The following is a 26,559-nucleotide window of genomic DNA, read 5'->3' as shown; positions in this document are numbered from 1 at the left end:
AAGAACATAACAATACAGATAACATTTGTAGTAAAACAGGCTTTACAAAAGAATAGAAATAAACATGTACATCAGTGTTACAGGAATTATGACATAAGTAAATATATAAAATAATGAGAATAGTTTTTGAAACATTAATTTCACACTTGAGCATAGAAACAGAACAGAATTAATAATGTCTAAACGTCTTTAGAAAGTAAATAACATATTATTAATGCAAATTATATTTGAGAACAACAGTATTCCTCATCATAGTGAATGTACCTTAGTACTAAAAAAATTCTACAACATAAATCGTATTAGCTAAACACATAAAGACAGGAAGAACACAAATATACAAGGGTAAACAAACACATAGAGGGATGACAGAAAAGGAAAGGACAGGGTTTGTTTTACTGCAGTGTTTTGCATGGAGATCTCCCTTCGTTCATCATTATTCCCAAAAGTCCTATCTAAGCCTGCTTTCTGTATTCTGTTCACATCCTCTTTAAAAAATAGTTTTTCTCCACTGTACACTACTGTTTTTTGGCCAAACCATTTTCTTATAGCTTCTCAATGCATTTCTTCCAATTCATCATAGTTAGTTTCTTATATAGTCTACCCCCTCTTAAGCTAACTTAAATCTACTGAGCTCAGATATATATACCAAGGGCCAAGGCAATGCAGCAGCACATAACAAATTAACACAAACAGCAATGATAAAAAATACAAATGGCAAAGCAAGCAGCATAAATTAGCAAAGCAAATGCAATATTACAACTAATATATGGCAATGTGCAGCAAACAAGAAAAATAAATTGGTAGTAAAACTGGCTTAATAGAGTAATGTAAAGTGAAATTTAGTAGCACTATCCATGGCAAACAGCAGCAGCAAATGCTATGACTAATACCTAAACATGGCAAAGCTCAAGTAGAAAAAATATTACACTAAAGACAACAATGCAGATAAGGGAAATGTCTATTCACATTTTAATGTCTATGTAATTGAAGTGGTGCACCACAACTTATTCTACCATAAAAATTACCATAATGGCCTGTTTCTTCTCTACCTAATGGCTTTTTCTAAAGGCGGCTGGTACACCTGGCCGCTCACAACTCATTACGTCACGGTCACTTACCTTTCTTACCGAAATATTTACAGCAGTTTCCGCTTCAGTGACAGTCTCATATAAAAATTTCACAGGTCGAAAATTTGCGTTACTAATGTGTAGAAACAAAATCCTGTAAATATAACAGTGTCCAAAAAATTTTCGCCGGCATTGTGATACATTCACGCATATACACACATTTCATAACTCTTAAAGTACGATTCTTGGTTTCCAACATTCTTTTCATAAATCAGAGTCCTAATCACTACTCCTTATTCCTTACCTTATTACACATGTACATATTCATATTTCTCATCACGTCTTCAATATTTCATCATAATAACTACATAGCATAATCAGATTCCTCATATAGCATCATCTCATTGATCATAAACATACCTCAAAAGCATAATACACATCGTCGTCGTAATAATAACACCATAACACCTCAGCCAAATCTCAAAAATGTCGTAGCTTTCTGCAATAATTTCAAAACCTAAAAAAAATTCTCTGTTCATTTCAATAGTGTCATCTACCTCAAATGTACTTTAAAAATCATGATCCCATACCAAACACGTCATTCAAAGCTCTCATAGTATCACAATGGTTCCGAAAAAATATGAACAGTTCACATAGTACAGACAAAATACAATTTTTTAAGTGTGAAGTTAGCCAACGGTGTAATTGCGTAAACATCTGTCACTGATGTAGTAAAAAGTTTGTCTCTCTCAGTTAAATGATCAGATAGCTGTGTAATTATGTGTTAGAGAAATATGGTACCGATGTGTAAAGTTGTGTAAGCAAATACCATAATAGCTAGGGCTCCTTGTGCTTGCCAAACACATGATACACAAAGTAAGCGTGTACCCCCCTGAGGATTAATGTAATTATACCCTCAGGTGTTACAGATTACAGCAATGGAATGAAATGTATCATGGAAAACTTTCTTTGTAATTCAAAAATCTTTAAAAATAAATGTTTTAAGTATAAAATTAATCACTCAAATACATGTACTGTAGCGCTAAACTGTGTGTCTTGTTGTAAGATAATCTCTGTGGAAGTGTCGTAGTTATTGTCCTCCGAAAGCTAAGTTCTGCAGAAGCCAATGTACTTACCTCATCATAAACAAAAGTGAAATGCTTTGCGTATAGATATCTTAGTTATTACACTTATTGCTGTGATGAAGAAAGTACTGTGCTGTAACATATTGTTGTGCTACGGAAAAGGCAGTCTCATTGTAGCTATACCACAAAAGTTACTACTAAAACATGTTTTACTTTCCAGAAGAATTCATAAAAACTGTGCAGATATAAAACAGATACACCGCAAAAGCAACATTGTAAATTGTCACTCATTTGTAGCGTCGTGATAAAACCGTGTAGTTGTCACATAAACTAACCACTGTGTCGTCTGGTATCTCACAGAAAGTACTTTCAATCCAGAATGTATTTTCAAGTAAACCAAAATGTTGCATTAAAATCTCATTAGCAGTACCGATAAATGTTCTAAGTATGTAAGTCTTATAGTCGTTATGTAATCGTGCAACTAACAAGCAAGAATGTACACACGCAATAACACTGTGTCGTCTGTTCACCATAACAATGCACTCGTAAATATTGTCTAAATATGTTCCCTAGGTTCTAGACTGGATAGTTAACTTCAAAACATTGTTACATGTTAACAATTTCTAAGTGTGACAAAGAGTACTAGTAACGTGAAGTGAAAGATTTTATGGCAAAGACTATGTTAAAAGCAGATTATCTCTCAATAAACTGTTTTACATATGAAATATGGTGCAATCTTTTACCCTTTCTAGTGCGCAGAGTTTCAACTTCAAAGCAATTATCATGTTGTATACGTCGGTAAGGAATGCTAAAATTTCTCTCAAGGTTAGCGTCTATGTTATTTTTCTCTCAGCCAGCCGGCGCACGTGGCTGCCTGCGGTGCGAGTCATTGTCTGCTATCTCTTTGTTGGCGTGCGTCGTTATAGGGATTAGGAGACCTAACTTCTACAAATTCACCTTGCCCAGAGGGCCCAGCCCTGTTTAAATCCCGCCAGTTCTGATGAAATTCAGATCTGTCGTTATGATTATATCGTCTGTCGTCATGTCGGTAGTTCCTGTAGTTTCTTTCTTGTCGGTTAAGTGGTGGAGAATTTCTCCCTGAATTATCACTGCACGGTGGACCGTTGCGTCTAAAGTTATTCTGTCTCCCGTGATAATAATAGTTCTGGTTGCCATATTGTCTGTTTCTATGATTGTCTCTATCATATTCATTACTATGGAAATGTGGTCTTTCTCTATAATTATTACTACTCTGCCAACTGGTGTCTGTTTTGGTCACGATTTACGTTGTAAGAATAGCCTTGTCGTGTATTATTTCTGTCATCGCGGAATTGTGACAGATGTGACCTGTAATTGTTGTGCTCCTGTTTTCGCGTTCCGCGATTGTCAGTGTCAATTTCCAGTTCTTGTAACAGTCCCTGAAAAGCTTCAATGTCGTCTTTGCAACGTCCTGCTAAAATAATACGTCGTAAATGTTCAGGCAGTTTGATTAAGCAAATGCGGATGAGTTCTGAGGGGCTGTATGGGTTTGAAAGATACTGATTCTTGTGCAACATGTCTTCAAAATATTTCACAAGACTGGAAAATTCAGATTGTTCGAAATGTTTCATCATTATGATGCTATGTTTTACTCGGTCTTGTGTAGCTTGAGACCAATATGCTGAGAGGAAGGCATGATAAAATTCTCCTTCACTGTGACAATCGTGAATGACCGATCGCATTCTTACAGCTGGTTCATTCTCTAAATAGCCACACATAAATTCTAATCTGTGCTCTAATGACCAGTTGGGAGGAAAACAATGAGAGAATTGATGGACCCTTCAAGTTGTGAAGGGTCGACGGCATTTGACAATGGATGACTGGAAACAAATGATTTAGAGTGACGAAGCACGTTGTACCATGTGGTAATCCAGTGGAAGAGTTTAAGTTTGAATGCCTGCATAACGTTACCTGCGTTATGGTATGCAGGTATCTGGTTAGAGTAAGGATCCTTTGTTACGCTTAAGAAAACGCTAAATACGGAAGCATATGAACACATTTCACAAAAATGTGTACTGCCCGCAGTGCAGAAATTGTTAGGAGGCGATACTGTGATTGTTCATATCAACATGGCAACCACCCCCCTATAAAGCAGCATCTGTGAGTTAATCTTTTGTGGGTAATAATATTTCTGAAATGGACTGGTCTCCACAGAGACCCAATATGAACTCAAAAGTACAACTTCGGGATGTGTTAGAAAGTCGACATCATTCCAGAATCCCACATTACTTTTTTCTATAGTTTTTGCTCTTGAGTAACAACAGACAGCCATTCCTCGACAGACACTGAGATGCCTCATTGAAAGTGTACCCAGCAGAGTTCAAGGCGAACGGTGGACACACCCCATATTCACCGTCCACTAACTGGTGTCTGGATACTTTTGATCAGATGGTCTGCACATTAACGACAACCAGAGTTGCTGTTTGTAAGTATATTTTTTCTCTTCCACATTATGAACTACATTGTGTGTGTGTGTGTGTGTGTGTGTGTGTGTGTATTCCACACCTTCAGCTAAACCATTGGACCGATTTCAACATAGGTGGGGGAGTAGGAAAATAAGTTTCCCCTGTTGACTGTGGTCAGAGTTGTGTGTGAAAGGAAAAAAAAGAGAATGAGACACTAAATATAAGACATATCTTTATTTTTCTACATAATTTCCAAGTACATTGAGACGTTTGTCATGCCGCTTTATAAGCTTTAAAAAGCCTCCCAGGAAAAAAATCAGGACGTTGCATACGGAAGAAGCGTTGAACGGATTGTTTGACGTCAGCATTCCTGCCAAAACGCCTTCCGCCGAGAGTCTTCTTCAAAACAGGAAACAGATGGAAGTCACTTGGTGCGAGATCCGGACTGTAAGGCGGATGGTGTAGGCTCTCCCAACCAAGAGTTGCAACATGGTTTTGCGTTGCCGTCGCTGTGTGTGGTCTCGCACTGTCATCCAACAGCAGAAAGCCACATCTGAGAAGGCCAGGCCGCTTTTTCCGAATCACCAGTTTCAATTTCGACAGAGTGGCACAGTATCGCGCAGCATTGATGGTTGCATCCTCCAGGAAGTCCAGCAGCAAAACTCAGCTGGCGTCCCAGAAAACGTCGAGTAGTACTTTACCTGCGGACGGAGTGCTTTTAAACTTCTTTCGGACAGGTGATGACGGATGTTTCCACTCCATGGATGCAGCCTTCGATTCGGGCGTGTAATGGTGGACCCACGTTTCATCCCCTGTCACAATCTGAAACAGAAGGTCATTGCCAGATTCATGGTAACGCACGAGCTGTTCTAGGCTGAACGACAGGCGTTGTTCCATGTGTGCCGGGGTTAGTTGGCGGGGCACCCATCGTGCTGACACCTTCCTGTATCGAAGAATGTCGTGGATGATCTTGTGAGCTCGCTCATGTCCGATTCCAAGTTCTGCCGCTACTCCATCGATGGTGATACGCCGGTTCGCTTTAATCATTTCATCCACCTTCCTGACATTTGCATCTGTAGTGGCCGTGCGCGTCCGTTTAGGTCTGGGTATGTCCTGCATTTGCTGACGTCCATCACTGAATTGTTGGCCCCAGCCGGCCGGAGTGGCCGTGCGGTTCTGGGCGCTACAGTCTGGAGCAGAGCGACCGCTACGGTCGCAGGTTCGAATCCTGCCTCGGGCATGGATGTGTGTGATGTCCTTAGGTTAGTTAGGTTTAATTAGTTCTAAGTTCTAGGCGACTGATGACCTCAGAAGTTAAGTCGCATAGTGCTCAGAGCCATTTTGTTGGCACCATCTCCGCTCCATTTGCGTCGACATCACACCTGACCCATACATCTCAACAAGGCGGTTATGAATTTCTGTGCCTGATACTCCACGTGCCCATTCATAGCGGATAAAAGCTCTCACTTCCGCCTTTGACCACGACTCCAAAACGCACCTTCTCTCCATAGCTCCGGAAAAAGACCGAAACGCTGGGCTCCGCTTTGCGCAGGCACTGCGACAGCGCCATCTGCTTGATCGCGGTCGACCTCTACCCAATGGTGTATCGGTGTCTTGCACGTGCGCGTTCACTTTCCGTGTCGTCCTTCGCCCATATCACACAACTCTGCCCACAGTCGACAGGAGAAAGTTATTTTCAAACTCCCCCTCGTAATTCGGTACTGTTACCAATTACACTGAAGTGCCAAACAAACTGGTACAGGCATGCGTATTCAAATGAAGAGGTACATATACTGCCAGAGTACAGTGCTGCGATCGGCAACGCCTATATAAGACAACCAGTGTCTGGCGCAGTTGTTAGGTCGGTTACTGCTGCTACAATGGCATGTTATCAAGATTTAAGTGAGACTGAACGTGGTGTTATAGTCGGTGCACTAGCGTTAGGACACAGCACCTTCGAGGTAACGATGAAGTGGGGATTTTTCCGTACGACCATTTCACGAGTGGACCGTGAATATCAGGAATCCGGTAAAATATCACATCTCCAACATCGCTGGGACCGAAAGAAAGATCCTGCAAAAATGGGACCAACGACGACTGAAGAGAATCGCTCAACTTGACAGAAGTGCAAACCTTCTGCAGATTGCTGCAGATTTCAATGCTGGGCCATCAACAAGTGTCAGCGTGCGAACCATTCAATGAAACATCACAGATATGGGCTTCTGGAGTCGAAGGCCCACTAGTGTACCTTTGATGACTGCATGACACGCAGTTTATCTCCTCCCTGGGGCCCGTCAATACCGACAATGGACTGGAAACGTGTTGCGTAATCAGAAGAGTCTCGTTTCAAATTGTACTGAGCGTATGGACGCGTACAGGTATGGAGACAACTTCATGAATCCATGGACATTGCATGTCAGCAGGGGACTGATCAAGCTGGTGGAGGCTCTGTGATGGTGTTGGGCGTGTGCAGTTGGAGTGACATGGGACCCCTGATACGTCTAGATACGACTCTGACAGGTGATGTACGTAAGCATCCTATCTGATCACCTGCATCCATTCATGTCCATTGTCCATTCCGCCAGACTTAGGCAATTCCATCAGAACAATGCAGTACCCACACGTCCAAAATTGCTACTGAGTGGCTCCAGGAACACTCTTCTGAGTTTAAACACTTCCATTGGCCACCAAATTCCGCAGACATGAATATTATTGAGCATACCTGGGATGCCTTGCAACGAGCTATTCAGAAGAGATCTCCACCCTTTGTACTCTTACGGATTTATAGACAGCCTTGCGGGATTCATGGAGTCAATTCCCTCCAGCACTACTTTAGACTTTAGTCGAGTCCAAGCCATGTTGTGTTGCAGCACTTCTGCAAGCTCACAGCTGCCCTATACGATAGTAGGTGGGTGTACCAGTTTCTTTGGCTCTTCAGTGTATTATCTGGTAAGAAGTATTGTGGGGGTAAGAATCACCTAGCTCTTGTATGGGTGGGTATGGGGGACAAAAGGTAGGTATCTCCTGACAGTTAGGCTGTCCTGCATAACTGACTATTTTATGGATAGTATTATAATATGTCCCATGGGATATATTTGCAGATGGACAGGGCAATGCTGAGAGGGGGAGGAGGGGATGGAGAGTGAGAGGAGGGAGGTTGAAATGGGCAGAGAAAGGGGAGAAAAGGAGCTGGATAGACAGATGGGTGGACAGAGATAGAAGTAGGTGATGAACAGATAGGATTGGGAGGATAAGACATACAGACAGACAGAGGAGGAGGAGGAGATGTATAGACAAGGGAGGAGAAGAAAGACAGAGGGAAGAGGAGGAGATGGACAGAGAGGGAGGAGGAGGTAGACAGAGGGAGGAGGAGGAGATGGAGATGGACAGACAGACATGGGAGAGAAGGAAATGTACTGAGAGAGGTGGAGGAGCAGGTGATTGGAGAGAGAGGGTAGGAGAGGATGGGCAGGGAGAGGGGAGGAGCAGATGTAGATAGAAAGGGGGATAAGGAGATGCACAGAGAAAGGGGGGAAGGAGATGTGCAGAAAGATGTGGAGGAGGAGACAGTCAGAGGTGGAGGAGGAGATGGAGAGAGAGAGGGAGAGCAGGAGATGGACAGAAGACAGAGGACAGTGAGAGAGGGGAAGGAAGAAATGGACAGAGAAAGGGGGTGGGACGATGGGATGGACAGAGAGAAAGGGGGGGGGACGATGGGATGGACAGAGAGATGGGGAATGAGGAGGAAATTGACAGACATACGGTGGCGGAGGGTGAGATGAACACAGAGAGAAAGAGGGGGGAGTAGAGAAGGTGATACGCAGAGAAGAAGATGGTGATAGGAGGAGACAGAGTAGATGGATTATGGTAGGGGTCAGGAGGATATATATAGCTCTGTCCATATTTGATAAATGTGCAGTATGTAGACGAAAGCAATTTGTGTGCTATTGTAAGAGTGGGTTTCACTATTCTGAGGTAATCACACACAAAAAAATGAAAAGTTTTTTTGTACCTTGCCATTGAATTGAATACTGCTATTCATTGTTAGTTAATTAGCGTGCGCTGAATTCTTAATTCACGGAAAAATAGCGAAATTATACATCAAAAAGTTATGTATTAGTTTTATGGAACTAGCACAATCGAAGAACCCATAACACACCGTAAACAAATCATTACAATAAAATTTAAAACAAGAATGAACCCCGAAGAAAAACAAAAAAGCTTTTCATTTCGCTAGTTTCTTCCTTTCACGTCTTCATCTGAACGCGCATATCGGCTTGTAAAATACGCTCATAACCAGCCTATGAAAGACAAGGGTGACATCACTAATTTATTATCATTCCTATCGCGTTTGAAGGCAGCCTAATGACCAATTTGCGTCCAAAAATTTAACTATCTGTGCTCACGTAATATATTTTACTGTTAGACAACATCTGTAGTCCGGTTAACGTATATCTTCTTGGAAAGTACAGGCAATCTTTCTTGCCGTTTTATCGACATGAAACGTAGTTAGGGTATCTTGAAAACGAAAATGTCATTTTGGGTAGTGACGTAATCGGAAATCAGCTGCTAAACTTTCCTGACCGAAAGACGTCAAACGTTGTAAAAAAGAATTGAAACGTTAAATATTATGTCTTCCGCTGAATGTGTGAAAACGTTTGTAGTTCGGTATAAAGTTATTCGTAACAATAGTGACCTCCGGTTTCCATCATCGTCTCACTGTTGAAGGTAAAACTGAAGGTTGGTTACACACTGTACTGCTTTACTAGGAACGATCAGCTTAGATCGTTACCTTCCTCCGGCCTTTGAAAAGATTTACTGGACAATTATAACGGGAACTACAGTTTCAGGTGGATTCCGAACCATAGTGCGAGTAGATAGTTTTCTCATTAATAAACATTGCCAGAGGAAAAACGAATGAAAGGTGAGAGATGATTATCCTAGGACTGAGTGTGGATCGAACTCAAGGTGTCTGGAAGCAAAATTTGGAAACTTTACCACTGAGACCCTAGTTCAGTGTCATCATGGTCAAAAGAAAAACAATCAGCACAGCTTATTGGCATCCATTGCCTGACAAAGAAAGTGAAGCACACGAAAAGGGAAGGAAACAAAAATAACATCACGGTTTGAGGGATATGTGATGTTCTTTCAGTGATTACAAAGTTGAATCAAATTTATAAAGAACTTGGCAGTATGAGCTTTCTTAACAGTGTGACATTGCACCCCCTGTGGCCTGGATGCGCTGATTCGGCTGGGAAGGGTGTTGTAAAGCTATTATATCCCGTCCTGAGGCCAGCTGGCCCACAATAGTTGTATCTAGTCCTTGATATCCAGGCTACTGGTATTGAGGCAGAGTTCACATCCCAACTAGTTCCACACATGTTCTATCGGGGACAAGTCTGGGAATCTTGCTTGTCGTGGGAGTACCTCAACATCATGCAGACAATTAAAAGAGTCACGTGTCATGTGTGGAAGAGCATTGTCCTGTTGAAAAATGGCGCCATGATACTGTCTCATGAGAGGTAACACATGGTATGCAGGATGTCCGTCACCCTACCATTGTGCCGTAATAGTTCCCTCAACCACTACCAACCGTGAACTGAACTCGTACCTTTGATGCCAGAAGTAACACTACTGTGTCTCTCCGAAGCGTTGGAAGAATGGGACCTCTGGCCTGGTCGCAGCTATGACAGTGCAGAACCGCAGTTAATCGCAATTTGACATCATTCATCATCCTGGTAGCCGCGTCCCTCCTAATGCAACTTTTTGTATTGTGGTGTTAATTGCAGCCTACACATTGGATGGTAATTTGTTAGTTCGGTTGCTGCTAGTCTCCCATGATTGGTGCGGGATGACGTATGACATTATAGAGAGTCCTTTACCTGTTCTTGGATGACAACAGTAAATGCAAAGGGGTTACGTTATGCTTTGTACACAATGCGGCGATCCACTCTTGTGGTGGTCAGACGTGTTCGACCGTAAGCTTGGTAATGGGTATACCCGTCCTCATGTATGGCCATGCAGTAAAACATTGAGCCACTGACATATCCGAATGTGTCAGAAATCTGGATACTCCACGATCCGACCAATCGGTCAAATGGCGACCCACAAGGAGCCCCTTTCATACTCTCTCAGGTGCTGATAACACACGACTATGTGGCCTCTCAGGGCCCTCCACAGTGATCACTCAAGATGTACCGATATTCACGCCCTTTATACCCTATCAGGCCTGGTAGCAATTCTGAACACGAACGAACAAATACAATCTGATGGTCATTCTACCTGTCGCAGAGAACTGCAATTCTAATCATTTACATACCCACCGATGGAATGTAGATATACGGAGTTACATTGACATTCGACCATGTCTTCTGGGTGTTTCACTTTTTTCATGCAGAGCGTAAATTCTCGATTATCCGTGATAATTGGGGGCTTGAGGACCACAGATACTAGAATTCTGCGAATAATCCAAACTTAATGAACACAGTGGCAAAGGCCTTGCCGCAGAGGATACACCGGTTCCCGTCAGATCACCGAAGTTAATCGCTGTCGGGTGTGGATGGCACTTGGATGGGTGACCATCCGGGCCGCCATGTGCTGTTGCCATTTTTCGGGGTGCACTCAGCCTTGTGATGCCAACTGAGGAGCTACTCGAACGAATAGTAACGGCTCCGGTCAAAGAAAACCACCATAACGACCGGGAGAGCAGTGTACTGACCACACGCACCTCCTATCCGCATCCTCGTATGAGGATGACACGGCGGTCGGATGGTCCCGATGGGCCACTTGTGGCCTGAAGACGGAGTGCTTTAATGTACACAGTAACGAGTAGGATGTTTCAAAAACAAAAATTAATTACAGTGCCATTATTAAAATCACCTAACTAATGTTTATAATACACCCTACTTTGATCATCATGTGTTGTAGTCTTCAGTCCTGAGACTGGTTTGATGCAGCTCTCCATGCTACTCTATCCTGTGCAAGCTTCTTCATCTCCCAGTACCCACTGCAATCAACATCCTTCTGAATCTGCTTGGTGTATTCATCTCTTGGACTCCCTCTACAATTTTTACCCTCCAAGCTGCCCTCTAATACTAAATGGGTGATCCCTCGATGTCTCAGAACATGTCCTACCAACCGATCCCTTCTTCTAGTCAAGTTGTGCCACAAGCTCCTCTTCTCCCCAATTCTATTCAATACCTCCTCATTAGTTATGTGGTCTACCCATCTAATCTTCAGCATTGTTCTGTAGCACCACATTTCGAAAGCTTCTATTCTCTTCTTGTCCAAACTATTTATCGTCCACATTTCACTTCCATACATGGCTACACTCCATACAAATACTTTCAGAAACGACTTCCTGACATTTAAATCTATACTCGACGTTAACAAATTTTTCTTCTTCAGAAACGCTTTCCTTGCCATTGCCAGTCTACATTTTATATCCCCTCTACTTCGACCATCATCAGTTATTTTTCTCCATAAATAGCAAAACTCCTTTACTACTTTAAGTGTCTCATTTCCTAATCTAATTCCCTCAGCATCACCTGACTTTATTCGATTACATTCCATAATCCTCGTTATGCTTTTGTTGATGTTCATCTTATACCGTCCTTTCAAGACACTGTCCATTCCGTTCAACTGCTCTTCCAAGTCCTTTGCTGTCTCTGACAGAATTACAATGTCATCGGCGAACCCCAAAGCTTTTATTTCTTCTCCATGGGTTTTAATACCTACTCCGAACTTTTCTTTTGTTTCCTTTATTGCTTGCTCAATATACAGATTGAATAACATCGGGGATAGGCTACATCCCTGTCTCACTCCTTTCCCAACCACTGCTTCCCTTTCATATCCCTCGACTCTTATAACTGCCATCTGATTTCTGTACAAGTTGTAAATAGCCTTTCGCTCGCTGTATTTTACCCCTGCCACCTTCAGAATTTGAAAGAGAGTATTCCAATTAACACTGTCAAAAGCCTTGTCTAAGTCTACAACTGATAGTTCGGTAATTTCCACATCTGTCGACACCTGCTTTCTTTGGGATTGGAATTATTATATTCCTCTTGAAGTCTGAGGGAATTTTGCCTGTCTCATACATCTTGCTCACCAGATGGTAGAGTTTTGTCACGACTGGCTCTCCCAAGGCCGTCAGTAATTCTAATGGAATGTTGTCTACTTCTGGATCCTTGTTTCGACTCAGGTCTTTCAGTGCTCTGTCAAACTCTTCAGGCAGTATCGTATCTCCCATTTCATCTTCATCTACATCCTCTTCCATTTCCATAATATTGTCCTCAGGTACATCGCCCTTGTATAGACCCTGTATATACTCGTTCCACCTTTCTGCTGTCCCTTCTTTGCTTAGAACTGGGTTTCTATCTGAGCTCTTAATATTCATACAAGTGGTTCTCTTTTCTCCAAAGGTCTCTTTAATTTTCCTGTAGGCATTATCTATCTTACCCATAGTGAGACAAGCATCTACATCCTTACATTTATCCTCTAGCCATGCCTGCTTAGCCATTTTGGACTTCCTGTCGATCTCATTTTTGAGACGTTTGTATTCCTTTTTGCCTGCTTCATTTACTGCAATTTTATATTTTCTCCTTTCATCAATTAAATTCAATATTTCTTCTGTTACCCAAGGGTTTCTAGCCCTCGTCTTTTTACCTACTTGATCCTCTGCTGCCTTCACTATTTCATCCCTCGAAGCTACCCATTCTTCTTCTACTGTATTTCTTTCCCCATTCCTGCCGTTTGTTCCCTTATGCTCTCCCTGAAACTCTGTACAACCTCTGGTTTAGTCAGTTTATCTGGGTCCCATCTCCTTAAATTCCCACCTTTTTGCAGTTTCTTCAGTTTTAATCTACAGTTCATAACCAATAGATTATGGTCAGAGTCCACATCTGCCCCTGGAATTGTCTTACAGTTTAAAACCTGGTTCCTAAATCTCTGTCTTACCATTACATAATCTATCTGAAATCTGTCAGTATCTCCAGGCTTCTTCCATGTATACAACCTTCTTTCATGATTCTTAAACCAAGTGTTAGCTATGATTAAGTTTTGCTATGCTCAAAATTCTACCAGGCGGCTTCCTCTTTCATTTCTTAGCCCAGTCCATATTCACCTACTATGTTTCCTTCTCTCCATTTCCCTACTCTTGAATTCCAGTCACTATTAAATTTTCATCTCCCTTCGTCATCTGGAGAGCTAGTTGGCATATAAACTTGTACTACTGTAGTAGGCGTGGGCTTCGTGTCTATCTTGGCCACAATACTGCGTTCATTATGCTGTTTGTAGTAGCTTACTCGTATTCCTATTTTTTTTATTCCTTATTAAACCTACTCCTGCATTACCCCTATTTGACTTTGTATTTATAACCCTGTATTCATCTGACCAAAAGTCTTGTTTCTCCTGCCACCGAACTTCACTAATTCCCACTATATCTAACTTTAACCTATCTATTTCCCTTTTTAAATTTTCTAACCTATCTGCCCGATTAAGGGATCTGACATTCCATGCTCCGATCCGTAGAACGCCAGTTTTCTTTCTCCTGATAACAACATCCTCTTGAGTAGTCCCCGCCCGGAGATCCGAATGGGGGACTATTTTACCTCCGGAAAATTTTACTCAAGAGCACGCCATCATTATTTAATCATACAGTAAAGCTGCATGCCCTCAGGAAAAATTACGGGTGTATTTTTCATTTGATTTCAGTCGTTTGCATTACCAGAACAGCAAGGCCGTTTTGGTTAGGGTTACAAGGCCAGATCAGTCAATCATCCAGACTGTTGCCCCTACAACTAGTGAAAAGGCTGCTGCCCCTCTTCAGGAACCACACGTTTGTCTGGCCTCTCAAGAGATACCCCTCCATTGTGGTTGCACCTACGGTACGGCTACCTGTATCGTTGAGGCACGCAAGCCTCCCCACCAACGGCAAGGTCCATGGTTCATGGGGGGTGGTTTATCATCATAGTATGTGTGAATGGTGAAGGATATTCGAAAGCCTCAGAAAAATAGGGACAAACTATAGCGAAACAAGGGTATTACACAATATGCGCAAGAACCAAGAGGGAATAATATGAGTGGAAGATGTGACGTATTTATTATATATATATATATATATATATATATATATATATATATATATATATATATATAAGCCCGGGGCCTCATTATGCAAGTGATGAGGAAGGAGGAGGGGGAGGAGTAACAACCTCGTTTAAAAAACCAGAGTTCACCTGGCCCGGGTGATAGTACTCTGTCAGGGCCCCTTGCTAGGGTTACAGCGAAGACCTCAACGGTAGTGAAGGCGGAGAGAACGAATCTCGGTACGGTGGAACTAGCGGAAGAGGCACATAATACAATAAATCCACCTTGCGTCTGACTTGTAACAAGCGGCACTGTGGTCGGCGTCTGTTCACCAGAGGTGCGGCCGTAATACAAATTCTGGAACTAACTACTCCAGTCTTAACCACTGAGCTTTTCTGAGCTCAACCCTTTGATTCTAAGTACTATTATGGAGCGTTTGAGTAATTTCAAAATTACCCCAGGTGGTAACAAATCCTCCGCCATCAGTGGCGCAACTAGTCTATCGGATTCTGGGGAGACTAGGCTGAAACGCTATATCCCAAACCAGAGGAAATCGAAGTCTTTTGACCGACTCATGCCCAAGGTCGAAACATTTTTTGGCACTATCAATATTAACTCTCTATGACACCAGGAAAACTCTATAAATTAGGAGACACACTAAAAGAACAAAATATCAAAATTTTAGCCCTGCAAGAAACAAGGTTGCCTGATGAGAATACCGTGGATTTTGGAAACTACCGATCGTTTAAAAGTAAAACAGACAAAAGAATTCTTAAAAACACTCCGCATCTGGGTGTTGCATTCGCAATTTCGCAAGACATTCTTGGCTCCGTAATCGAAGTAAATCCAGTAAACAACAGACTAATGACAATTTCCATGAAATGTGCAAATAAAATGTACTGTTTAATTAACGCACACATGCCTATCAACCAGGAGAATAAAACAAATCCAGAAAAAGTAAATAAGTCATGGGAAGTGTTAGAGAATGCAGTCTCCAAAATTCCTCAAAATTATGTAAAGATTTTAATGGGTGATTTTAATGCGCAGTTAGGGAAAGAGAGAAAATTTAGAAAAACGGTCGGTGAATTCCCTGCACATAAATGGACCAATCAAAATGGAAAGAGGCTGGTAGAATTTTGCAGAAATTTCAATCTCAAAATTATGTCAAGTCATTTTAAGAAAAAACCTTCAAAACAAAAGACATGGCGATCACCTAACAAGGACATAGGTGAATTCCAAATTGACCATATTGCAATCTCGTATCCATGTCACAAAGAAATTTTAAATGTTCAAGTTCGTAAAGGCGCCAATATTGACTCAGACCATTACTTAACCCGTGTGAAACTAAAGCTAAAACCCCAAAATTTCAAGAAAAGGACACCATTAATCCCCAAATTTGACACCAGTAAAATCCAACCATCATTATTAGCAGACGAATTTGACAAAACAAGTGCACAAAATTGGGAACAACTCAAACACAAGATTATCAAAACAGCTCAAGATCAAATTCCTTTACGAAAACACAAGAAACATGCTTGGTGGAATGAAAACTGTGATCATGCAATTAAAGCCAGACAAGAGGCATTTAAAGCATGGAATAGCAACAAGACAGAAGACACATATGATACATTGATGGCAACTAGAAAAGACACTTCAAAACTAATTAGACAAACAAAAAGACAATATGAGAATAGTCAACTCTTAGAAATTGAAGAAGATTTTCAGAAATACAATACCAGAAATTTTTATAAAACTTTTAAAACCAAAATAAAGGGGTACCAACCCCAGAATCTTTGCTTCAAGAAGGAAAATGGACAGTTGGCTCTTAACAACCAAGAAAATTGCAAAGAACTTTCTAAATATTTTAAGAATCTTCTAAATTGCCCCGAGCCCACAGAAAGATTTCCACCAAAAATTCCCCAACAATGCAATCCAGTTTCACTTGCACCAAATGAAGAGGAAATCATTAAAGAAATTCATAGGCTGAAAAACAATAAAGCATCTGGTGAAGATGGAATTGTTGCAGAACTTTTAAAGGCAGCTGGTCCAAAAACCGTTAAAGAAATTACTTCAATCATGCAAAACATTTGGCAAACTGAAAAAATTCCTGATGAATGGAAAACCGCCTTGATTCACCCACTTCATAAGAAGGGAGACAAAACTGATGTTAATAATTACAGAGGAATTTCTCTTCTTCCAGTCACATACAAAATCCTCTCTCAATGTCTTCTGAACCGAGCACAACAGCAACTTGAATGGAAAATTGGCGAATATCAAGCAGGTTTCAGGCCAAATAGATCTTGCCCAGAACAGATTTTAGTCCTCAAACTAATTCTCAGACATCAAAAAATTTACAATAAAAAACTAGTTTGTACCTTTGTAGATTTTAGAAAGGCTTATGACTCAGTGGATCGTGAATCTCTTTTCCAAATTGTGAAAGAACAAGGCCTGGATCCTAAAACCACGGCAATTATCAGAGACACGCTAACTGGTACAAAATCAAAAGTAAAGTTCAGAGGAGAAATTTCAGAATCCTTTGAAATAAAAACAGGCGTGAGGCAAGGTGATGGACTCTCTCCGTTGCTATTTAACTGCGTTCTAGAAAAAGTAATACAAGAGTGGCGCGAACGAAAATTGGAGTTCAAAATTGACCAACCAGTGAAATTAGGACGAACAAATATTCGAATAGACTGTTTGGCCTTTGCAGACGACTTGGTTATTCTAACGCAGGACATCCAAATTGCTCAGAAACAAATAGAAATCCTTAAAGAAACAGCAGAAAGAGTAGGTCTCCAAATCTCATTTGAAAAAACACAGTATATGACTAGCAACAAACTGGCACCCAAACTTTTGGAAACTAAGTATGGAAAAATCAAAAGAGTTTCGCAATTCAAATATTTAGGTGAAACAATCTCAGAGACTGGTCTAGAAAAAATTGGAAATGAAATTCGTTGTCAAAAGATGGAGACAGCTTTTAGACTTACAAAAGACATCTACAACAAAAAATGTCTCTCAAGGTACTCTAAATTGAGACATTACAACACGGTCATAAAACCAGAGTGCCTTTATGGGGCTGAAACGCTAATTTTAAACAGAAAAAAGGACATTCAAGAAATCCAAAAAAGAGAAAGAAAAGTAATCAGAAAAATTCTAGGTCCAAAATATACTGAAGAAGGAACATACAGGCTAAGAGCAAATAGTGAAATTCAGCAATACACCAGCATATATTCAGATATGAAAAAACGCAGATTAAAATTTTATGGGCATATTAAAAGAATGGATGCTACCAGACTAACTAAACAAGTAGTGGAATTCTACGAAAATCGAAGTAAAGCTAAATTTGAGACAATAAAATGGATTGCTGCTATAAAAGAGGACATGAAAGAGGCAGATATAAAACAAGATGAAATTCAAGACAGAAAATTATTTAGGCAAAAAATTCATGACTGGGTAGTTGGTCAAGCTGAAAAACCAAAGAAAACTGGAACCACATGGTCTGATGAAAGGAAAAGAGCTCATTCCGAGAGAATGAAAACAATTTGGGCAGAGAGAAAGTCTAAAAGAAAATAACTGAATGCCCCGTGATTGTACTTCGCGTGGTCCAGTAGGGCCCAAACGTGAATAATATATATATATATATATATATATATATATATATATATATATATATATATATATATATATATATATATATAAATTTTTCGGAGCATACAGTGTCACATCTTTCAGTGTCACACAAATTTTTATTTTTAACGGGGATCACTTAAGACTATTTCCATACGTTCGCCCCTCAGATTTCTCCCTCATATCACAAAATTGTCGTCTGATGTAGTACAAACTGAGAAAGTAAGTTCCTTTTAAAGCACAGTTTCGTATATAATTACATTCAAAACCTTACACCTGTGTCACAGAACAAATCCTACATCGAGAATACTTTACACAAGTTTAAGGGAAGAAATGCTTCCGATAATTATTATAGTATTTAGAGAACATCAACATATGAAATGAACAAACAGTACATGAGACCATGTCAATCAATTCAACTGTAAAAAGCTAAGGAGCATATTATTAGCAAAATGAGAAATATGCAAAAGTGAAATGCCAAAATGAGCACTTCTCAATTGGGAGTAAATCAGAAAAATCAGAATGGCTGAAAGAGAGCACAATAACATGAGCCATAAACGAATAAGAGCTAAGGAACTAAGCAAATAAGAGAATAGGCAAAAATGAGATGCTAACAAAATGAGAGCTGGTCGATTTTTTTTTCCTTTATTGAATTTCAATTCCTCCCGAAGGGGGCGGGCTGGCAGCAGCTTAGTATGCCGCTCTTCAGCCTACAGACTTTGTTAGAAAGATGAAGAGAATTAATAAGAAAAACAGGCGATAAAATCTGAGACTTAAAGAGTAACATGGCGAAAAGATATCGTGGAATTTAAAACAAAGAACACAGGGATGATGACGCTAAGAAAATACATACAAAGCAGACAGGGGGGCGCTGGGCAGACGCGACAGGGAGTGGGGTAGGCAGAGGAGGGGAATACAAAAGGACTTGGGGGGCGGGACAAGGGAGGTAGGGAGAGGTTAGGTGGGGAGAAAACAGGATGGAAGGGGGGAAGAGGGAGCCCAGGGAAGGAACTGAGGAAAGGAGGGGGAGTGAGGATCAGAGTTGATAGGAAGGATAAATGGAGGGAGAGAGAGCATCATCCAGGAGGGGGAGTTGATGGAAGCCACCTTGGGAAAGGAGATGTAGGGTGTAGAGATGGAGGGTAGGGGGGACACAACGGTGAAGACGTGGCAGGGGGCGGGGATCGGAGAGGAGAGGAGCAACCAGGGGGTGAGGGGGTTCAAGACGGCGGGAGGTGTAGAGGATGTGGATATGTTCGAAGAATAGGAGCAGACGGGGGAAAGGAATGAGATCATAGAGGATCCGTGTGGGGGATGGGAGGCGTATATGGAAGGCGAGGCGGAGTGCATGACGCTCAAGGATCTGGAGGGACTTATAGAATTTTGGGGGGGGGGGGTAGATATCCAGGCAGGACTGGCATAACAGAGGATGGGACGGATTAAGGATTTGTAGGTGTGGAGGATGGTAGAGGGGTGCAACCCCCAAGTCCGGCCAGAGAGGAGTTTGAGAAGTCGGAGGCGGTTGTGGGCTTTGGATTGGATGGAGTGGAGATGAGGGATCCAGGTGAGGTGACGGTCAATGGTGAGGCCAAGGTAGGTGAGGGTGGGGGTGAGGCGGACAGGACGGGCACAGACAGTAAGGGAGAAATCCAGAAGCCGGAAGGAGCGAGTGGTACGACCTACGATGATTGCCTGGGTCTTGGAAGGGTTGAGTGTCAGGAGCCACTGGTTACACCATGCAGCAAAAAGGTCAAGGTGATTCTGGAGAAGGCGTTGGGACCGTTGGAGGGTAGGAGCGAGGGCGAGGAATGCGGTGTCATCAGCATATTGCAAGAGGTGTACTGGAGGGGGGGGGGTTGGGGCATATCTGCCGTGTACAGGAGGTAGAGGAGAGGGGAGAGGACAGAGCCCTGGGGCACACCTGCAGAGGGGTAGAAGGTGTAGGAAGTGGCATTATGGATGGTAACATAGGAGGGGCGGTGGGAGAGGAAGGAGGCCACCAGACAGATGTAGTTGATAGGAAGGGCGTAGGTTTGGAGTTTAAACAGGAGACCGGGATGCCAGACACGGTCGTAGGCCTTTTCGAGGTCAAGGGAGACAAAAATGGCGGAGCGACGGGAGTTAAGCTGGAGTTAGAGGAGATGAGTGAGGCGGAGGAGTTGGTCATCAGCAGAGAAGGAAGGTCGAAAGCCACATTGGGTGTTTGGGAGGAGGTGGTGTTGGCGGAGGTGGTGATGGATGAGAGCTGGCCGAACTCCGTCCGCACTTATATACGGTTGCGCTCGTGGCGGCACCTCGCGGCCCGCACGCAACACGCACGCCTGCGACCGCAATGCACTCTTAGCGCTCGCGGCGGCGTCTAGCGGCCCGTACGCAAGTTGTGCGATTGCTGTCGCAGGTCGACCCTTAATCTATGATGTTATAAAGACCAAGAACAAAGAGCACTGATTGAACAGGGTGTAAGAAAGGAATGTAGTCTTTCGCCCCTGCTTTTCAATCTATAGTTCGAAGAAGCAATGACGGAAATAAAAAAAAGGAAATAAAAGAAAGATTCAAGAGAGCGATTAAAATTCAAGGTGAAAGGATATCAGTGCTAAGATTCGCTGACGGCATTGCTATCCTCCGTGAAAGAGAAGAAGAACTAGAAGGCTCGTTGAATAGAATAAATAGTCTAGTGAGTACAGAATATGCATCGGGAGTAATCGAAGAAAGACGAAACCAATGAGAAGTAGCACAAACGAGAAGAGCGAGAAACTTATCATAATTGGTGATCATAAAGTAGGTGAACTTAAGGAATTCTGCTACCCGGGCAGTAAAATAACCCTTGACGGATGGAGCAAGGAGGACATAAAAAGCAGACTAGCACCAGCAAAAAGGACATTCCTAGCTAAGAGAAGTCAGCTAGTATCAAACATAGCTTAAATTCGAGGAAAAAATTACTGAAAATGTATGTCTGCAGCACGGCATTATATGGAGTGTCGGAAAACTAGAACAAAAGACATTAGAAGCATTTGAGATGTGGTGCTGCAGAAGACTGTTGAAAATTAGATGGACCGATGACATAAGGAGTGAGGAGATTCTTCGCAGAATCGGCGATGAAAGGAATGTATGGGAAACACTGACAAAAAGAAGGGCAGGATGATAGAGCAGCTGTTAAAGACATCAGGGAAATACTTCCATGGTGCCAGAGGGAGCTGTATAGGGTAAAATCTGTAGAGGGAGACAGCTATTTGGATACATCCAGTAACCAATTAAGGACGTAGGTTGCAAGTGCTTCTCTGAGATGAGAAGGATAACACAGGAGAGGTATTCGTGGTGTGCCACATCAAAGCAGTCAGACGACCGATGAAAAAAAATAAAAAAAGCGAAAATTCAGTACTTCAAAGAATACAGCATAATCCAATTTCAAGCTGTAAAGATAAGCGACAGTTTACCGTATTTGCGTGGCAACCTGTTCTTTGGTACGTTGCATACTAAATAAATCTGCTAACGAGGATTTGCGGCAGTGGAAGGTACCAGGCCACAAAACTTTTATTTAAAATAATTTTCACACATCTTTATTCTACATTCAATTTAGTACACTTCGCAAGTAATAGCATAGATCTTTAAACTTAAATCATTTACTGAAGTTGAACCAACTTGACCAAGTTGTCTTGAAAAGTTGAAATCAATAAGCATAACAGGAAAGACGTTCATTTGAATTCTGGCGTAATAATGAAGCTAGCAGCTATAAAAGACTTCAACCAAAACAGTTCGGAAGCCAGTTCCGTCTTCGCCTCCGCTCAGTGGCGCAAAGATACAGTTCGATAATACAACTCAAACAGAGAAAAGATGACACTGTAAAACAGTCACAAGATGCAACTTAGTGATGCAACCAAACACGGAGCAAAATAATCCTGTCCCTAGATCAGTCAATCGGAAACAGAGTAATTACCCAACAGAAAAGTGATTTCACCTTCTTGTATTCCTCTGAACAGCATGTGACTGAACCATAATCCTTTAAACCAATGGCTTAAAACACTGAAGTATTAAAAACATTCTGGCTCTGCAGCAGAAATATTAAAAGCATTTACAATAAAACTAGTAAAATTAACTGATAGCTCAACATATATCACTGTTTTATAAATCTTTACTGTTTGCATATAATTACTAGCAAACACGGCAATGCTTCGCAACTATTAAATATGCGTGGGAATTGTGTATATATCTGGACTGTTTTCCTCCTTCTCTCTGCCCATATTCTCCTCCCTGTCTCATTGTTCGTCTCCTCTTCTTCCCTCCTCTGTCTGCACATCACCTCCTCTTCCCTTCTCTCTCCATCTCCTGCTACAGCTTCTTTATGTCCATTCCCTCCATCACTCGCACCACCTTGTTTCCTCGTACCCATCTCTCTGACCTTGGCCTAATTTATTGTTATTGCAAACGAAACATTGATTGGGGATCGACGTCGCTTAATATAAATAGGGAAATCAGTTGGGGTCATTGCTATAAGTATTACGAGACCTTTCCTGGTGCTCGATCTGTGAGGCTAGTAGCTGCAATGGCAGTATTTCGCACAGTTTTAATCTGCGATGACCATGATCACGAAGTTTCGGACGATTCAGATTCCATAGCAGTATTCTAGCCATATGAGCGGCAAGCCACAAATATAACTTTCCTGTTTGCTGTAAAAACAACATTGAAGACGAAAAGAAAACTGCACATTGCTGTGTACATAATTTTTTTCGAAATTGTGAATAAGAGGAAGAGTATATATACGATTTGTATCGTGTTTTACACAGCCTCCTCTCGTAATTAGAACTGACTGCGAGGAAGAAACGGAAACTACAATTTAAGAACACATCACAGTATTTTTTCTCGCAGTCGCGTTTAACTCAAATCCTATGTGTAGCCGTTAAAAAAGTATGTAGCCCCTTTCTTTACGAAGTATGTATTCGTATATAACATGTCAAGAGTCTGCCTGCTTATGCCGGCGCGGTAGCTCAGCGTGTTCGGTCAGAGGGATAGCTGCCGTCTTTAATAAAAAAACTGAGTTGATCGATCAACAACGAACTTAAAAAGGTGTCTTACGAGGTCCGCCCCGAGCAGTTGCGACGAACAAAAGCTTTGAAAATGAGATTAAAAAAAAAAAAAAGCTGAGTGGTAACGTGTTCGCCTCCCATGCAAGTGGGCCCGTGTTTGATTCCCGGCCGGGTGGGAGATTTTTTCCGCTCGTGGACTGGATGTTGTATTGTCCTCAACATCATTTCATCCTAACCACTGGCGTGCAAGTCGCCCAACGTGGCGTCGAATGAAATAAGACTTGCACTTGGCGGGCGAACTTCCCCGTATGGGGCCTCCCGGCCAACGATGCCACACGCTCATTTCATTTCCATAACATGTTGTTGTTGTGGTCTACAGTCCAGAGACTGGTTCGATGCAGCTCTCCATGTTACTCTATCCTGTGCAAGCTTCTTCATCTCCCAGTACTTACTGCAACCTACATCCTTCTGAATCTGCTTAGTGTATTCATCTCTTGGTCTCCCCCTACGATTTTTACCCTCCACGCTGCCCTCCAATACTAAATTGGTGATCCCTTGATGCCTCAGCACATGTCCTACCAACCGATCCCTTCTTCTGGTCAAGTTGTGCCACAAACTCCTCTCCTCCCCAATCCTATTCAGTACCTCCTCATTAGTTGTGTGATCTACCCACCTAATCTTCAGCATTCTTCTGTAGCACCACATTTCGAAAGCTATTCTCTTCTTGTCCAAGCTGTTAATCGTCCATGTTTCACTTCCATACATGGCTACACTCCGTACAAATGCTTTCAGAAACGACTTTCTGACACTTAAATCTATACTCGATGTTAACAAATTTCTCTTCTTCAGCAAAGCTTTCGTTGCCATTGCCAGTCTACATTTTGTATCCTCTCTACTTCTACCATCATCAGCTATTTTGCTCCCCAAATAGCAAAACTCCTTTACTACTTTAAGTGTCTCATTTCCTAATCTAATTCCCTTAGCATCATCCGATTTAATTCGAGTACATTCCATTATCCTCGTTTTGCTTTTGTTGATGTTCATCTTATATCCTCCTTTCAAGACACTGTCCTTTCCGTTCAACTGTTCTTCCAGGACCTTTGCTGTCTCTGACAGAGTTACAATGTCATCGGCGAACCTCAAAGTTTTTATTTCTTCTCCATGGATTTTAATACCTACTACGAATTTTTCTTTTGTTTCCTTCACTGCTTGCTCAATATACAGATTGAATAACATTGGGGATAGGCTATAACCCTGTCTCACTCCCTTCCCAACCACTGCTTCCCTTTCATGCCCCTCGACTCTTATAACTGCCATTTGGTTTCTATACAAATTGTAAATAGCCTTTCGCTCCCTGTATTTTACCCCTGCCACCTTCAGAATTTGAAAGAGAGTATTCCAGTCAACATTGTCAAAAGCTTTCTCTAAGTCTACAAATGCTAGAAACGTAGGTTTGCCTTTCCTTAATCTTTCTTCTAAGATAAGTCGTAGGGTCAGTATTGCCTCACGTGTTCCAACATTTCTACGGAATCCAAACTGATCTTCCCACAGGTCGACTTCTACTAGTTTTTCCATTCGTCTGTAAAGAATTCGCGTTAGTATTTTGCAGCTGTGACTTATTAAACTGATAGTTCGGTAATTTCCACATCCGTCGACACTGCTTTCTTTGGGATTGGAATTATTATATTCTTCATGAAGTCTGAGGGTATTTCGCCCGTCTCATACATCTTGCTCACCAGATGGTAGAGTTTTGTCACGACTGGCTCTCCCAAGGCCGTCAGTAATTCTAATGGAATGTTGTCTACTCCCGGGGCCTTGTTTCGACTCAGGTCTGTCAGCGCTCTGTCAAACTCTTCACGCAGTATCATATCTCCCATTTCATCTTCATCTACATCCTCTTCCATTTCCATAATATTGTTCTCAAGTACATCGCCCTTGTATAGACCCCTATATACTCGTTCCACCTTTCTGCTGTCCCTTCTTTGCTTAGAACTGGGTTTCTATCTGAGCTCTTAATATTCATATAAGTGGTTCTCTTTTCTCCAAAGGTCTCTTTAATTTTCCTGTAGGCATTATCTATCTTACCCATAGCGAGATAAGCATCTACATCCTTACATTTATCCTCTAGCCCCTTACATTTATCCTCTAGCCATGCCTGCTTAGCCATTTTGGAATTGCTGTCGATCTCATTTTTGAGACGTTTGTATTCCTTTTTGCCTGCTTCATTTACTGCAATTTTATATTTTCTCCTTTCATCAATTAAATTCAATATTTCTTGTGTTACCCAAGGATTTCTACTAGCCGTCGTCTTTTTACCTACTTGATCCTCTGCTGCCTTCACTACTTCATCCCTCAAAGCTACCCATTCTTCTTCTACTGTATTTTTTCCCCCCATTCCTGCCATTTGTTCCCTTACGCTCTCCCTGAAACTGTACAACCTCTGGTTTAGTCAGTTTATCCAGGTCCCATCTCCTTAAATTCCCACCTTTTTGCAGTTTCTTCAGTTTTAATCTACAGTTCATAACCAATAGATTATGGTCAGAGTCCACATCTGCCCCTGGAAATGTCTTACAATTTAAGACCTGGTTCCTAAATCTCTGTCTTACCATTATATAATCTATCTGAAATCTGTCAGTATGTCCAGGCTTCTTCCATGTATACAATCTTCTTTGACTTTGTATTTATAACCCTATATTCGCCTGACCAAAAGTCTTGTTCCTCCTTTCAGTGAACTTCACTAATTCCCACTATATCTAACTTTAACCTATCCAGTTCCCTTTTTAAATTTTCTAACCTACCTGCCCGATTAAAGGATCTGACATTCCATGCTTATGTTGTGCTCTGTGCAAAATTCTACCAGGCGGCTCCTCTTTCATTTCTTAGCCCCAATCCGTATTCACCTACTACATTTCCTTCTCTCCAGCGTAGCCCTACTCGGCTAAAGCAGAAACCTTTAGTTATACTATTAACACTCCGATGCATCGAAAACATGTGGTTCTCACCTTCATGAGCGAAGGAGAGTGACCTCTCCAAGGTGGTTAGGTTAGCTTCAAAATCTCTGCCAGACATCTACGGCCAACATGCTGGAGATTGTAAATGGCTACAAATCGCTGCACATGGAGCCGGGTACACCCTGCGCCGACTGGAACTTACTTCGCCCCCATAGACCTCTGTCGTATTAGCGAAATCTTGAAACAGTGCCATATACATGGTTCTATACTGTAGAGTAACC

General features: G+C 41.8%; 1 pseudogene; it reads left to right on the top strand.

Moving 5' to 3' along the window:
- Window positions 1-11,084: 11,084 nt before the first annotated feature.
- On the top strand, window positions 11,085-11,202 carry LOC126191775 (5S ribosomal RNA; annotated as a pseudogene).
- The last annotated feature ends 15,357 nt before the right edge of the window (window positions 11,203-26,559 follow it).

Source organism: Schistocerca nitens, chromosome 6 (assembly GCF_023898315.1).
Source record: "Schistocerca nitens isolate TAMUIC-IGC-003100 chromosome 6, iqSchNite1.1, whole genome shotgun sequence".
NCBI classification, from domain to species: Eukaryota; Metazoa; Arthropoda; class Insecta; order Orthoptera; family Acrididae; genus Schistocerca; species Schistocerca nitens.
This window is presented reverse-complemented; position numbering and strand designations above follow the sequence as displayed.